At 41.4% G+C, this 17633-nt stretch overlaps 1 long non-coding RNA gene across 1 annotated transcript; it reads right to left on the bottom strand.

Annotated features, from left to right (window-relative positions):
• Nucleotides 1-7261: 7261 nt before the first annotated feature.
• LOC134983355 (uncharacterized) lies at nt 7262-12236 on the bottom strand. Its single transcript, XR_010191631.1, has 2 exons — nt 10111-12236; nt 7262-10077 (listed from the first exon to the last, which is right to left on the bottom strand). It is a non-coding gene; the product is annotated as an uncharacterized LOC134983355 (long non-coding RNA).
• Nucleotides 12237-17633: the final 5397 nt, after the last annotated feature.

Here is a 17633-nt window from a genome sequence, read left to right as displayed (position 1 = left end):
TCCGTGTCGTAAATGGCACATTGGCAAGTTTACGCTTCTCCTCAGACGATTTTGATTTAGATTTTTGGGTCATTTTACTGAGCTTTATTTTTTTGGATTTTACATGCTCTCTACTATGACATTGGGCATCGGCCTTGGCAGAACCGTTGATGGCATTTCATCATCTCGGCCATGACTAGTGGCAGCAGCTTCAGCACGAGGTGGAAGTGGATCTTGATCTTTCCCTATTTTACCCTCCACATTTTTGTTCTCCATTTTTTAATGTGTGGAATTATATGCCAGTAATATATCAATAGCAATGGCCTACTACTATATATACTGCGCACAACTGAAATGCACCACAGGTATGGATGGATAGCATACTTGACGACACAGAGGTAGGTAGAGCAGTGGCCTACTGTACTGTACTGCTATATATTATATATACTGGTGGTCAGCAAACTGTGCAAAACTGAAATGCACCACAGGTATGGATGGATAGTATACTTGACGACACAGAGGTAGGTAGAGCAGTGGCCTACTGTTCCGTACTGCTATATATTATATATACTGGTGGTCAGCAAACTGTGCAAAACTGAAATGCACCACAGGTATGGATGGATAGTATACTTGACGACACAGTGGCCTACTGTACCGTACTGCTATATATTATATATACTGGTGGTCATCAAACTGTGCAAAACTGAAATGCACCACAGGTATGGATGGATAGTATACTTGACGACACAGAGGTAGGTAGAGCAGTGGCCTACTGTACCGTACTGCTATATATTATATATACTGGTGGTCAGCAAACTGTGCAAAACTGAAATGCACCACAGGTATGAATGGATAGTACACTTGACGACACAGAGGTAGGTAGAGCAGTGGCCTACTGTACCGTACTGCTATATATTATATATACTGGTGGTCAGCAAACTGTGCAAAACTGAAATGCACCACAGGTATGGATGGATAGTATACTTGACGACACCGAGGTAGGTAGAGCAGTGGCCTACTGTACCGTACTGCTATATATTATATATACTGGTGGTCAGCAAACTGTGCAAAACTGAAATGCACCACAGGTATGGATGGATAGTATACTTGACGACACAGAGGTAGGTAGAGCAGTGGCCTACTGTACCGTACTGCTATATATTATATATACTGGTGGTCAGCAAACTGTGCAAAATTGAAATGCACCACAGGTATGAATGGATAGTATACTTGACGACACAGAGGTAGGTAGAGCAGTTGCCTACTGTACTGTACTGCTATATATTATATATACTGGTGGTCAGCAAACTATGCAAAACTGAAATGCACCACAGGTATGGATGGATAGTATACTTGACAACACAGAGGTAGGTAGAGCAGTGGCCTACTGTACCGTACTGCTATATATTATATATACTGGTGGTCAGCAAACTGTGCAAAACTGAAATGCACCACAGGTATGGATGGATAGTATACTTGACGACACAGAGGTAGGTAGAGCAGTGGCCTACTGTACCGTACTGCTATATATTATATATACTGGTAGTCAGCAAACTGTGCAAAACTGAAATGCACCACAGGTATGGATGGATAGTATACTTGACGACACAGAGGTAGGTAGAGCAGTGGCCTTCTGTACCGTACTGCTATATATTATATATACTGGTGGTCAGCAAACTGTGCAAAACTGAAATACACCACAGGTATGGATGGTATAGTATACTTGACGACACAGAGGTAGAGCAGTGGACTACTGTACCGTACTGCTATATATATAGTTATACTGGTGGTCAGCAAAATTCTGCACTGTCCTCCTACTATATAATACTGCTGGTCCCCAGTCCCCACAATAAAGCAATTAGCACACTGAACACAGATATTTGCAGCACACTGAGCACAGATATGGAGCGTTTTTCAGGCAGAGAACGTAGATATTTGTACTTGCAGCACACTGAGCACAGATATTTGCAGCACACTGAGCACAGATATTTGCAGCACACTGAACATAGAAACTGAGAGGACGCCAGCCACGTCCTCTCACGATCATCTCCAATGCACGAGTGAAAAATGGCGGCGACGCGCGGCTCCTTATATAGAATACGAATCTCGCAAGAATCCGACCGCGGGATGATGACGTTCGGGCGCGCTCGGGTTAACCGAGCAAGGCGGGAGGATCCGAGTTGCTCGGACCCGTGGAAATAAAGGTGAAGTTCGGGCGGGTTCGGATCCTGAGGATCCGAACCCGCTCATCACTAATTTTGATCGTAGGTAAATTGATTGCATCCCTGTTACGGATGTATGCAGTGCTGCAGTTGGTGCCCGGGTCTTTTATGTTATGTGGCTGTGTATTATGCATATGTGCAGTCTGATCTCCTGAGCTCCATGCAGAAAGGGTCCATGGGGTGGCAGTATCAGCAGGCACGCCTTTGTTCACTGAGCACTGTGAAAGTTCAGACTTATCGGTCACTGCATTGTCAGTGCCAACGCATTAATCTCCCAATATACTTTGTCAAGGAAGCCTCTCCTCAGTGTGCGTTCCTTTCTTGTCACCTGGAGTCCCTCCTAATTGGTTCCCAGTATGAGTGCAGAACCCAAACTATTTAAATTGGTTAAATAAAACTTTATTATATTTTAATAAAAGATATTTGAAATTATTTTAAACGGTTAAATGTTCACTGCTTAACGAGATAATGTCAAAGACTGTATAAAAATGTCAAAAATGTACTTTACATGTGCAATATATATATATATTTATTTATTTATTTATTAACAGTTTCTTATATAGCGCAGCATATTCCGTTGCGTTTTATATATATATATACAATTCCACAGCACTCACCTATTCCTAGATTTCGGGTGCAACACAGTATGTGACCACATTGTTTAAATAGAAATCACAGGGGTTCTGCACTCGCTATATTAACTAACAATAATAAATAGTAGAGTCTTAGGGGGTCATTCCAACTTGATCGATCGCTGCAGTTTATCGCAGTGCAACGATCGGGTCGGAACTGCGCATGTTCCAGCGCCGCAGTGCGCCGGCGCATGTCCGATGGCCGAAGGCCGTCGTTTCCTAGTGATCACCTCTGCCTAATTGACAGGCAGAGGTGGTCGATGGGCGGGAGGGGGCGGCATGGCGGCGTTTGGCCGCCGTTATGGGGGTGCGATCCGGCCAACGCAGGCGTGGCCGGACAATGCGGGGGGCGGGCCGCAGCCGCTGCGACCAGGTGCAGCGACAATCAACTCCCGGCTAGCCTAAGGAGCTGCACTGGCTGGGAGTTACTCCACAAGTACAAAAGCATTGCCGCTGTGCGATGCTTTTGTACTTGTGCGGTGGGGCCGGACTGACATGCGGAGCAGACTAGCCCTGTGCTGGGCGGCTCCCACATGTCAGGGAAGATGGTCGTAGCTGTGCTAAATTTAGCACAGCTACGATCAACTCGGAATGAGCCCCTTAGTTCCTGTATTGTTCAATGCATTTAAGCCTGCAGCCCCCGGTGCAGGTCCTACTCTGCTTCTGAAAATAGTTATCACATTAGTGTTAAACTTTAGTTATGCTATCTGGTCGAAAGCTCACAGCAACTTTTGCTTATATACAGTAGGTGAGATAGTTACCAACACACCTGTTGTAAAGCCAGTGTTGGACTGAGGCATGTAGGGCCCATTGGTGGAATGCTGTGGTAGGGGCCTATGCTAGGGATGTGGCCTGCTTCCAGAGGGGGTGTGGCCAGCCAACCATAAGAGAAAGCATGGTCTGGGCCCCTTGATAAATATATAGTAAATACTGCTAGTGCATGCATGATAGACGTCAGTGTGTATTTTGCAGGGTTTGTGCTTCCCTGTAGATCATTGTGGGGTTATTCTGAATAATTTTTTCTAAAGTAGGGTCCAGTTTTAAGACTTTCCAGTGGTTTTTTTTTTATTTTCTTCTTACCCGTTTGTGTGATTGTAATTAATGGACTAACAGGTAAAACATTTTCCTTTATACTTGATCATCAAGTTGATGAGATCTTCCCTATTTTCCTTATTTTTGCAAGATTTGTATCCGGAAGCTCCTTCTTGTATAGTCTTTCCTCAAAACATTGTAATAGTTATTACAGTTCACTCTTTTAATGAAAGTTTTAATTTCAATGCAACCTTGATTGATGAAAATTTCCAGGTCCAGAAAGTTAACCCTATCATTACTGTAGGAGGAAATTAACTCTAAGTTAAGTTCATTGGAGTTAATGTTGATCAAGAATTTCTTCAAATCCTCTTCACTCCCAGATGATAAGCACATCAGTTATGTTTGGAATCCAAAGGATCGGGTTTTTTACATGTTTCTGCCACCCCACGGACCCTCTCTGCATGGAGTTCAGGAGATGCGACTGTATGTCAGCATAAATGGCAGCGTCAAGGCCAGATTAAAGCTGGGGCCAAGGGCAAAAAGGTGTGGGGGCCCCCACTATTAACACTGCTGCCAGCTTAGGGGTTGGGGGAGAGACATGGTACACACACACACACACACACACACACACACACACACACACACACGCACACGCACACATACACAGATACACTTCAGATTGGAGGGGGGCATGGCACACAATTTAGCTACTAGGGGAGGGGGGTGACATGGCACACATTTTAGCTAGGAGGGGGTAACATGGCACACACGTTAGCTAGGAGCGGAGGGGGGTGACATGGCACACACTTTAGCTAGGAGGGGAGGGGGTGACATGGCACACACTTTAGCTAGGAGGGGAGGGGGTGACATGGCACACACTTTAGCTACTAGGGGAGGGGGTGACATGGCACACACTTTAGTTAGGAGTGGAGGGGGTAACATGGCACACACTTTAGCTGGGAGGGGAGGGAGTAACATGGCACACTCTTTAGCTACTAGGGGAGGGGGTGACATGGCACACTCTTTAGCTACTAGGGGAGGGGGTGACATGGCACACCCTTTAGCTACTAGGGGAGGGGGGTGGCATGGCACACACTTTAGCTGAGGGGAGAGGGGTGACATGGCACACACTTTAGCTAGGAGGGGAGGGGGTGACATGGCACACATTTTAGCTAGGAGGGGAGAGGGGGTGACATGGCACACACTTTAGTTAGGAGTGGAGGGGGTAACATGGCACACACTTTAGCTGGGAGGGGAGGGAGTAACATGGCACACTCTTTAGCTACTAGGGGAGGGGGTGACATGGCACACCCTTTAGCTACTAGGGGAGGGGGGTGGCATGGCACACACTTTAGCTAGGAGGGGAGGGGGGTGACATGGCACACAGTTTTGCTAGAGGGGAGGGGGGTGACATGGCACACACTTTAGCTAGGAGGCGAGGGGGGACATGGCACACACTTTAGCTAGTAGGGGCTGACATGGCACACACTTTAGCTAGGAGGTGAGGGGGGGACATGGCACACACTTTAGCTAGGAGGGGGGGTGGACATGCTGACACATACTGTATACTGGAGTCCGTTGGCCCGCACACTGCAGCGTGAGGAGGCAGAGGCAGCAGCGTAGTGTACATAATTACTGTTAGAGCCTGTTCCCGTTGGCCTGTATACAGCACTGGTGTATCTATAATGAGTGCAAGATGTGCGGTTCACATAGGCTCCTGGGTCCAGGGGGGCCCACAACCACACACTCTGCACCCATTTAATTATACTCACCGCTTCATTGGCCTGGCGCTAGCTGCAGAGCTGCAAATATCACTCGGAAAATGGCAGCCGCAGGCATTTTCCAATGATTTGCGCATGCGCAACAGAGATGTCCCCAGGAATGGGGCACTGGTGCCATTTACAATGCCAGAGTGTACTGCACCACCGGAGAGGAGGAGGCGCAATTGGAGCCTGCACACAGACCCCCCCCCCTTCTCTTAAAGTGCTTCTGATATACAGTAACTAATGATGTCCTGATGTTCACACTCTGCAACTATGTAATTGACAATGGGGATCATTGAGATGTGCTTGGAGTGGGATGCGGTTATGATGCCAGCTATCAGGATCCCGGCAGCCAGAATGCGGATGCTGAAATCCCGATAGGGTCTATCCCTACCATACATATATCGGGCCGGTTAGGACCAGGGGGGTGATTAGGCTTAGGTGCCACCTACAGGTGACCAGGGGGTTGCAGGATGTTTAGGGTTAGGCTGCGGGGAGGGTTGAGGTTAGGCACCACCAGGGGGAGGGGAGGTTTAGGCACTAAAATGGGAGGTTTAGGCTGCAGGTAAGGGGGGGGTTTAGGTTTAGGCACCACCGGAGGGAGGTAAGGGTTAGGCACTAAGTGGGAGGCTAGGGTTAGGATGTGGGAAGGGTGGGTTAGGGTTAGGAGGTAGGAAACAGGGGGGAACATACTTACCTCACCCCTGTTGGGATTTTACAGATTGTGACTGTATTGTGATTGCCAGTGACCCATCCAGTGGTCATTCCTCCCACGGTCATTCATACAAAGCCTAATTCCCATGTGGTTGGAGTTGCTATTACTGCTGCTTTCTTGGAAATGCAGCGGGAAGCATCTATTACAAACACTCTATTACAGTTACTGACAGTATGCTGCAGTCCTGCTCCCAATGTGACAGGACCCATTCACACGCAAGCAGAACTGGTCCTGCGCATGCGCAAAGTACTGAACATCGGTACTTTACACTTGATAGTGCAGGAACAACCACACCTGAATGGCCGCTACACTGCACTAACTGGTGTAGTCACCGCATCAAGGCCATTACTATGTTATGGAAATTCTGGTCTGGTAGATCAGAAACATGAATACTAGATCCAGTACTATTTTTGAATTAACACCTATAAGTTTGGATGACAGGAAGTCACTTCTGTGTTCTGAAAGTATTTTTTTTGCTATTGATTTTATTATAAAACGTACTGCTTAGAAAGCACAAAGTCAAAATATGATCTTAGATTTTAACAAGCTTTCCTTCCAGGCCTGAATCCAGGGTAGGGGCAAAACCTGTCATTTTGCAGTTTGGTAATGCTCAAGTTCACTCTCTGGGAAGCTCCGTCGTCCACCTGGTAATTTCCAACTGTTTGTAATGTGCTTTTTGTGTAAGGTACAGTAAAAACATCATTATTTGTATTAATTGTCACACCTGAAATTCTTTCCTGGATGCGCCACTTGCTTTTGTGTCGTTGTTGGAGATACAAGTCTATACATATACTAATGGACATATTTAATTAACTGGTGTTGGAGATAAGACTCCTCCTGTACCAACTTCCTTCGGCTGCGTAAATACCTGTTACCAATGCAATGGGAGACTCACACAGTGAACATCACACACGGAGGTATGTTAGCAAAATGAATCTATATTGGTTCGTTTGCCCAGGGTTATTATAGGCAAAGAAATGATTACACAGCATTTTGTATGTATCACAAATAGAACAAAGAATCATTGCTGAAAAGAAACATACAATCTCTTAGAATATGCTCTGTTTGTCCTTAGCAATGAGATTGTTTCATAATATGTTTCCAGAAAGTCCATTTGACCTTGCTTCTCACAGAAACTTCTTTCTAACTATTTGAAATGTCAGCATTACTTATAACTCATTATGAAGCCTAAAGCATTTACTAAAATGGCTGCTGTTATACAAGATGGCTGATAACTGCTGTAGCACAATGCTATCTCTCTCAGTCCCTCATTTTTATAATAATCTGACATTACAGTTGAGCTATGAGGCATTACAATATCTCTTACTAACGAGTCTAGGCAAACAGTCTAGCCATGATGGTGCTAAAGGCTTATGTCCCCGTGAGATGGTGCTTTTCACTGTATCTGACGGAGGGTAATGACCGTTCGCTCATATCCATCAAGCTAGACTGCTCACAGCTCTTTCTTGCCAAGCTCTTCTGTAGCTTCTTAAACTTGGAGTTTTCAAATCTTGAGTTTATAGACTTTTTGCAAGCTGAAAGGAAACAAAATAGTATCTTAATACACAGATATATAATTATTGCTAAGCCAACAATTTTAAGCAAAAACATTAAGATTCCAACAATCCATCCTTTAATCCTACTGAACCAGTTAGCTGGGTTTAGCCAAGATAACCACCCTTCCCTATACAAATCATGTTCATGGTCATTATGCTTTTCCCTGAATGTATCCTTAAGTTCTTGCACTTTGTTTAGGTGGTCTTCTATGGCTTCCTCAATAGAGGTGGCTTGATTCAGATAATTGCAGCATGCTCCTTCTACTGTCATGCACATTCCTCCTTCCTTGGCTGTTAGGTAATCTAAGACCATTCTGTGAGCATGCACCTCTCGCTTTACCATTTTTATGTCCTCTAAAACTAGTTTAAATGTGTCATCATATATAACAGTAATGTTATCAAGCAGCTTTGCTAATGCTTATATGTTATGGGAGTTCTGAACTGTTCCTCCCGCAAGGGCTAATCCCATTTTCTTGTACCATGGAATGTAAAGAAGATCATGGGCTTGAGTCTTGCTCTTTTTTAGTTCCCTTTTCTTTAAGGGACTTAGATGACCTGAGGTTTCCTCCTTCTCGTGATTATCTATTGATCTAACTGCTGGTATTACCTTCCCTAGGTTACAGGTACCCTGTCCTCCATAGGGTATCCATTTATAAGCCTTCTTCCCACACAGAAAATACACATCTGGTTGTAAAATATAGGGCACATTAATTACTACCCCATATGCAATCTGTAGGCTGTACAGTGGGCCTGAATGACCTTGAACATGTCTTCAAAGGAGCTATTAAGCCATTCAGGTTGTGGGGATTGGAAGTATTCAACCAGTTTTTTCTCTGTAAACCTAGATTTAGAATGAATATGTGAGCTGCATTCTGAACTGTTAAGCCATTCAATTATTTGGGGATTAGAAGTATTTCCCTAAACCTTAATGTCCCTAAGGGGAAATCGGTAAGTATAACCTCCTCTTTCGCATGTGGTGATGTCCAACCCCTTGTTAGTTGTGAAATTTACTAGGGTTTGGGAACAATCTACATGACCTCATTGGCTACTTGAAAGTGAGACTGGACCAATGAGTTTGGCCAGATAGTAGCACTTCTTCTATCTCTTACAAGATTGCTATGATTTTCATGGGGTGGAGGTTGGTGAGTCAAATTTCCCCTTATTTCACCTTTTTTATTGTTCTCAAAGAGAAATGCAGAGTATATAATTAGGTCAATAATGACTGAGGTTCCTAATATGACTCCCCATAGTGGCTTGTCTGGCTTAGGCCCAAATAATCTTAGCATGATTGTGTGTGAGTGGGTTTGTTTATCCAAACTTAACTTGGGCATGTTTGCAGTGGGATGCATGTATCCAAGCTTCTCTCTCTTTAACCTTCACAGAAGTTGGCATGGTCAACAGCACTTGGTATGGACCATCAAATCTGGGCTCAAGTGACTTTCTCATGTGTGTTTTCAGATACACCCAATCTGCTGGTTGAAGCTTGTGGGGATTCAGTTCTGCTTCTGAATATGGGAGAGAGGCAAAACTAGAGAATGCAAAGATATTAGTTTCTCAGTAAGACTCTTTAATATATGCAGTCAAATATAATAACATCCTATCTTTGGTATGCTACCAAACAAGATTTCATAAGGTGAATGACCTGTAGTTTTACTGGGTGTGGTTCTAATACTGAACAAAGTTATTGGTAAACACTCTAACCAACTTTTTCCCTGTATCTGTAACATTGGGAAAAAGAACATTTTTTATTATTTAGAATTCTGGACCATCTTCCTGGTCCTCTTGATCTTCTTGCTGATCCATCAGTGGAGACGATAATCTGTTTCTCCCTCCTTTTGAATCTTGAGATTCAACACCTTTGATTATTAATGCTGGTAAAAGCTTCTGCTGAAGTACCAATTTATCAATATCTTATAGAAACATTATTTTGTACATATTCCTAGCATTACTCATTATATTTTTATATGTCATGGTCAGTGTGGGGGAACATACTATATGTTAAGCCATTATGGACCATGGTGTAGGGAGAAATGTCATCAGTCACATAGAACCCACAAGTGAATTGTTACCTTACTTGCTACAGTACCAGGAACTTGATTCAGCTCTCCATCCTGTTTCCCCCCCTTGTTCAATCAAGCATGAAACATATGCAGTACATAATATTTGCCATCCAATTTACTATATGCAGGTCTTTTCTTAAACATTACACACCTTAGAGGGATTAATGATCCTTAAGATGCATTTCATTCAGGCCTGCAGGACATTGTCATCTGTCCCACATCCTTACACTTTACCATCCTTACCAAACATGGCATGTAACTATTTACTGTCCTTTAAACAGTGCCTCCAAAGCTAGGTTAAGATCAGCCGCCCTCGTTGTTGCTTTTATCTTCTCCAGGTGGGCTTCTCTCAGCAACATTTTTTGCAAATGGAGGTAGTATTTGACATGGTCCTTTCCCAATGATCTGTAGGAAGCCCTGAAAAGAGATTTACAGACTATTCATAAACTCACCAGGCTTCATATAATGCCAGCTGCTCCCAGCACTGCTGTTCGCCTGTGAGGAGACTGTGCTCTGGTGTATCATAACTCCTTTCTTTTCTTTTAGGCATGGCTTACTATAGAATTTGAGCATGTGCCAATGAAAATCTAATATGGAAACAGATTCTTTGGAACAGGTTTAGTGGAGCGATAGACATCAACTGGTACTTATACAAGATTACGCCACCTCCACACTGTGTTCCCTGTGACTTTTGACAACATACTTAATATCATGGTGGGATTCTCTTAGGCCAAAGACCTATAGTGTAGTGTAATTGTGGATTTGACTCTTATGATTAAATATATATATATTTTGTTTTAATACTTTTGGTCTATATAATGTGGCCAACCAGTGCTTTTGGCTACTGCTAAACACCTTACATTATACCAAAACATAAATTATGTTGGTAGATATAGTGTAAAATAAAAGGAAGGGGAAAACAAAAATTAACAATATCATATATGTGACTTCTATGTGGAATTACAACATATGCAGTGCAATGTGTGCACAAAAATCTAGACACTGGCTTCATCACTTAGTAAGTATCCGATATTCTGGCATCCTCGACCTGTATATTTACAAAGCACATAGAATAACCGTTTATAATTGATAATATTACTATTAAAATAAACTGTGATATACCAATCATCTATTTTTCTGATTTTGTAATATTATGGATTTTCATACTAGTATTTTGCCCATACGGAACCAGCTTTTGTGGCTTCCCTGTAGGATTTACAACATAAATGGGCTGTAGCTGTGGTTCTGTTTGATTACTTTGCCTGTCGGTTCCTTTCTTTTTGCTATTGCAATCTAAACGACATATTGTTACACATAACTTGGTCTGAGAACATTCACATTTCCAGGAACCTTGCTTATAGGGAGTAACCCTTAACATTTCCTTATCATGGCTTCCAGTACTACGTGCTGTGTACAGTACCCCAAATTTATTAGTTCTGCATTTCCCAGACCTAGGGACATTACAATTGTGACAATTTATCTTGGTATGTTTCCATCCTGATACTTTTGTATAAACCAGGGAACAATTTGGACTCACCGTTCTTGCGAATGACATATTCAAATTATTATGGAGTTTGGGTTCAATTAAACCTTTTAAGTATCCTCAACACTCAAGTATATCAAACTTAGATAATATTAACACTTAGATACCTTTCCAAGTATCAATATCCAGGATCTAAAGGATCGTGGGATATCCAGCTGTCAGCTCGATTTCCTGAAACAGCAAGGAAACTTAACCACTCTTTGCCAATATCACTCAGTTTTGGGATAAAGTGACACCCCATCAATATTTAAACACTTTCCACTGAGTCAGTAGTGTTTATCCACACCCCTGATTCTGCACAAAATGAAATAGTTCTCAAGATAAAAGGGCCCTGCCCCTTTTCTCTAAATGCCACACACAAACACTTCGAGCATACGTCTTCTGTCGACATGTGTATACACTTCTAACTTCTCATTCATATGTGAGACAGCAGCTAAAACAAAATTCACACAAAACCATTCCCTTTTAGGCAGTTTCTTAAAAACTATTTGGACAAATAGGCTTTAACCCCCAAGTTATTGTTCGGATTTGTGAAGGTGACACGGTTGCACTTGCTCATTGATCTTCTAGCCTCCTTCAGCCAAAACTTTGCTCTTAGCAGCCGCCTTCCCTGGGAGAATTGAATAATTATTTCCTCATTGTCCAAGCTATATGTGCTTACATATCATGCTTCAAATTCAAGAAACAAACTACTTTTGATTATGTTCAAAGAAAACTCCATACACTTATATCCATATACATATATACACATACAAACTCATACAAGTACTTGTATTAAAAAAATAATCTTAAATAATCTTAAAAAGAGTAAGTAATTTAGTACTGTACTATAAAATGCTTCGCAAACAAAACAAAACATTTAACTTGCATATAAAGTTATGACAAATATGTTTCTGAAAAAAGTTTTTTAAGTATATGTTCAAATAATTTCTAGTCAATGTCTGCAAGTAATATGATTTTTTTTTACCTTTTTTTTCTTTACTTTCAATAGTCCCCTAGTAATAATCCTACACAAAATGCCACATCTGTTCCTACAAAAAATGGTTTATACTACACATACACAGTGCTGTTTTATACTGTATATAGTGGTGTGCATGCAATATAAAAATGATATCAAAGGATTAGATATTTCTTTTTGATTAATCAATGCCAAATTATGTTGTCTCAATTTCCTGAGACAGTGTGCCAAAGTTTTACAGTGTAAGAAAAGCCCTTTTTATCAATCATGTTATGTTCTCTGTACATGGAACCCTGGAGATAGGATGGCAGCAGAAGAGTTCCAAGTACAGATGCGTGAAGCTGCAACAGAACTGGCGTACGCAGCAATACCTAATGAAATCCCTGACTCCATTATCCTTCCCTGTGGTCAATTAAAGCCTGTGAGACTATGGTTTCTTGTGCCCATGGCAGCCATGTTTGAATGGGTGGATTAGATCCGCCCAGACTCCGATGCCCCCGGTCTAACTAGGTGACAAGGTGTTAACCAAGACAGAGAGAGAACAAGGGGAAAACGAACTAAGAACGACAAGATAACAAAGAAGAAGGATACCAAAAATAACAAAATAGTTTATGTGTGGCATGGCCACCAGGAACAACAGCAAATCAAAGTAATGCCGCCAACTGCCAAATACGAACCCATCGTAATAAGGCGAGGACATCTATGTGGAAGCCTCCGCCAAAATGGCTCAACCAAAAACAGATAACGAGAACACGGCTTCAGCCATAAGGTGCGGCATAGCCGCTACTCACGACACCACGGAAGGTGCGCGCAGGAAACGACTGGAACCCTGAGGCTTCAGACACCAGACCACTCCACTGGAAGACAAACTCGGAGGACAGCAGGAAACAGTCCCTCAGACCGTACTCTGGAAACTGGACACAGGACACTGGAGTACACAAGCTGGATGCAGGAATACGCCAGAGGCAGGAAGACAGGCTCCACTGGAAACTGCTGACAGGGACCAGGAACAAGCTTGCAGGAAGCCAACCAAGAACTGGAACATACAGATACCATAACAAACTTCTATCACTGGCGCTGGACTGCAGGGCTAGCTGGGTAATAAGGAAATCACGTCCCAATCAGGATGGCTGGAAGCCAGGCACAAGGTAATGGCCAAAATACTGGCAGGTGAGGTTACACTGACAAGAGCCAGACTGCAGTACAGACTCACCACATAATGACCAAATATTTGACAGGTGAGGCTTAACACATAGAAAACAGGCTGCAGTTACACAGACTCACCACCATTGGCCAACAAGAGTCTTCCAAACAAGTACAATAGAAATCCTGGCATGCAAACAGAAATAGAACATAAAATTCATGAACAGAAGGGAAAACCGGAATGAACCACTGCTTGTGGTTCATAACAAATCCAGTGTTTGTTGTTTGCTTCAAATCTCCTCCATTGGCTAGGATCCAGTGTCCCGTCCAATGGGAAGTTTGCCCTTTTAAAATCGCATCTACAGTATACATTTAAGTGCCTTTTTTTTTCCTCGCCCCTATACCTTTTAAATGTCTTTTTTTTACCCTCCCTATTTCTGACAATTTCCAGGGGAGACCCTTCCCCAGATTCACTACTATGTGCCCCCATCACTGCGTGAGTGACCAGTTCACCTTGCGATATCCTTCGGGGTAGCAAACCCTGCCTGCACTGTGTAGTACTCAAAAGTAAGTCTATTCTTCAGTTTAGAAGATCTGCTCGTCTAATCATCCACACTTATGCCTTTAAGTGTTTTCTTATAGGAAGATATCTCATGGGAAAGTAACCAATACCAACAATCAAAGGGTCAAATGAAGCAAACTATTTGGATCTTCATTTCTGACACAACAAAACAAAACTTTGATATTGCTAACTGGACTCTATCTAGTCCACAAAGACCTCTTCAACCACTGAGTCATACGTTTTTCATATGCAAATGAATTACCTTTTGTAACAGACAGGAATAAATTCTGGTGGCAAATGATTAATAGGTAAAAAATGTAAACAATAGGGATAAGCCCCACCAACAAACTGTTTTAATATATTGGTTTTATACTATGCCTATGATATGAATATACTAGATCACAGGGATTATTTATTTAGATGTTTTGCATTTTTGCTTGATTCTATACCACCTGACCATGAGTCTTTTATGATCAGAAAAATTCCCTTCCCCAATTATAACTCTTGGACTAATATCCAACAGTGACAAAGAATCAAGACAGACTACTTTAAAATCCTCTGGTATATGATTAGCAGGTAATTTACTTAGACAATATGGATATCTATCACCAATACATTTTTTCTATTACCACCTAATCAACATGACACCCCACAACTGTTGCAAACCTGTCTTAACTGTACCAACAAAACTGAAATCACTCTTTTGCAATATACCTTTAAATTCACAATAATAAGACTCAATAGCAGGGTTATACCATAATAATATTGAGCATTTACAATTCTGACATGTCATTTAAAAAATAAAACCACATTTTTCCTTGCAAATATGAAACTGAAACTTATGTACGTACTTTATCAGAGAATACAGAAAAACAACAAAATGTGCACCTTTAGACAGACAAGCGGGCTCAAAGTAATCACGTTTAACTTACCTGCACATGGATGAACAGACCAAGAGACAGAACATAAAAACTGAGAGAGTGATCAAGCTTGAAAAAAATCAAACTTTTTTGTTTAATCACTCACCCGGGTTTTATCAGTTGTTATGCACGATAATTAGCCATCTCGTCATCCACTGACTGGAGCTTTTAGTGATCCCGGACAAATAGTCCCCATGTAATTTTGGAGATAAGACTCCTCCTGTACCAACTTCCATCGGTTGTCTGTGTAAATACCTGTTACCAATGCATTGGGAGACTCACACAGAAACATCACACACGGAGGTATGTTAGCAGAATGAATCTATATTGGTTAATTTTTCCAGGGTTATTATAGGCAAAGAAATGATTACACAGCATTGTGTATGTATCACAAACAGAACAAAAGAATCATTGCTGAAAAGAAACATACAATCTCTTAGAAGATGCTCTGTTTGTCCTTAGCAATGAGATTGTTTCACACTATGTTTCCAGAAAGTCCATTTGACCTTGCTTCTCACAGAAACTTCTTTCTAACTATTTGAAATGTCAGCATTACTTATAACTCATTATGAAGCCTAAAGCATTTACTAAAATGGCTGCTGTTATGCAAAATGGCTGATAACTGCTGTAGCACAATGCTATCTCTCTCACTGGCATATTTAATTAACTGTGAGGTTTATCCAACTGCTAATTATCGTGCAGCATGATGAAATGCTAACCAATTAAATAGCCTTCTCCCTGCAACTAAAATTGGGGAATACCATGTGAAAACTTTCTGATTACACGTAAACTGCAGAATAAATAGGTTTTCCTCATGAGTGCCTATTTCTTCTGAAGCTGTGAGGAAAATAACATCCTTGGTGATTCACCCGCTAACTGAATCGTGATGCCCCTGTACTTAGCCATGGGGCTGATTGAATATGCCCCTAACTGGCCCTTCTTGAACCACGACTGAACTGACATATATATGTAAAACAAAGTTCATTTCATTGTTTTGAAAATATTACCTGAAAGCTAATCATCAAAACTTCCTTGACATCAATTTTTTCAAAGTATCATTTTTTAAATAATATTTTTTGTAAAAATGTCACAATTTAAGATTACAGATTTTAAACAGTCAAAATAACATCTGCATTGGTCTGAAAATGTAAGGTCTAATCTTTCGTGAGCATTACTTCCTCAGACAAAGTTATTATTTGAGAACTCTCTTGACAGATTTGACGAATAGCCACCAGGGAATAGATAATCTGCAGGAGTTTGTGGTGGATCAAGGGATTTCCAATATATACAGTATATTACCTCCAACTAAAATAAAGAAAGGTGTATTGCTGGAATCCCAGATATTAATTCTTCTTATTTATTTAAGAAACAAGGATCCTTTTCTTGATCAAAGTTCAGTCAAAGCAAAGCAATCTGTTATGGAATTATCTGAGTGTGATATAAACTCATTGGCTTCTGCTAGTAAGCCTTAAGGAAACTGAAGGCATGACAAGGCTTTAGCTAAATTGATTTGGATAATTTCCTAAGGGTATATTATAAACATGCAGCACTGTAACACTAAGCACAAGGAAATATTTAGAGCTGTAACGGGATTCTTTTTCGACTGCATGGACATTTTATACTGTTAAATTGAAATTGAATTAAGTGAAATAGGGATTTGATAAGATACAGTATTATAATAAATAATGTCATTTTTCCCATGGCTGCAAGTGAAAATAGAATTCTTGGAAGCATGCAACAGTAATTTAAAAATACTGAACACAAATATCTAAAATTCTATACAGAATGATTTCTTTTAATTTGTTTTTAACATACAGTATATATGTTAAATAGATAACATCTGAAAGAATAAAAGCTTTTTCCATGGAACAAACAGTGTGAGGTAACCCTGACAGGCTGTGCTGGTGACAAGGAAACCTATAGCATGAGTCATATAATCCACCAGCCCTAGAGAGCTCAGCATTCAGGGCTGCATTATCTAGGGAGTATCCAGATTATAGGTTGACCAACAAACAATAGGTCGACCCCATATGGTCAACACGCATTAGGACGACTTGATTGGAATGTCAACATGTAAAGGTCGACTGTGTTTATGGTTGAAACGGTACAAAGGTACAAAAGGTTTAAATGGTTGAGACAACAATGGCCAAGAAGCTTTTTTTTCTTAATTTTTTTTTTACTTTTTCATACTTTACCATACACATGGACCTTGAAAACGTTGCGTGAATGCAACGAAACGCGTTGGTGATAGCTGCTCTACACTTTGCTCCCACGGATTTATTGCAATTGGAACTGAAGAGACCTGGACCAGGTCCCCCTTTAAAAATTATACCTAGACTGCTCGCCTGGGAGAGACCTCCTTCTGCTTGGAATCCACGGTGTTGCCTATATCAATGGACTGCTACTTACGCGTGATGCCAAGCCACTTAATGCGTTGAAACTGCCTGTGGTAATTCTAAACATATATCAATCCATTGAATGTTGAGCTCCAAGAAGGATATAGGGGACTATTAATGTTGGAACAGGTCATTGGTACATTTCAGTTTTT

Source organism: Pseudophryne corroboree, chromosome 1 (genome assembly GCF_028390025.1).
Source record: "Pseudophryne corroboree isolate aPseCor3 chromosome 1, aPseCor3.hap2, whole genome shotgun sequence".
NCBI lineage: Eukaryota > Metazoa > Chordata > Amphibia > Anura > Myobatrachidae > Pseudophryne > Pseudophryne corroboree.
Note: the sequence above shows the minus strand (reverse complement) of the source record. Positions and strands in the feature narration are given on the sequence as shown.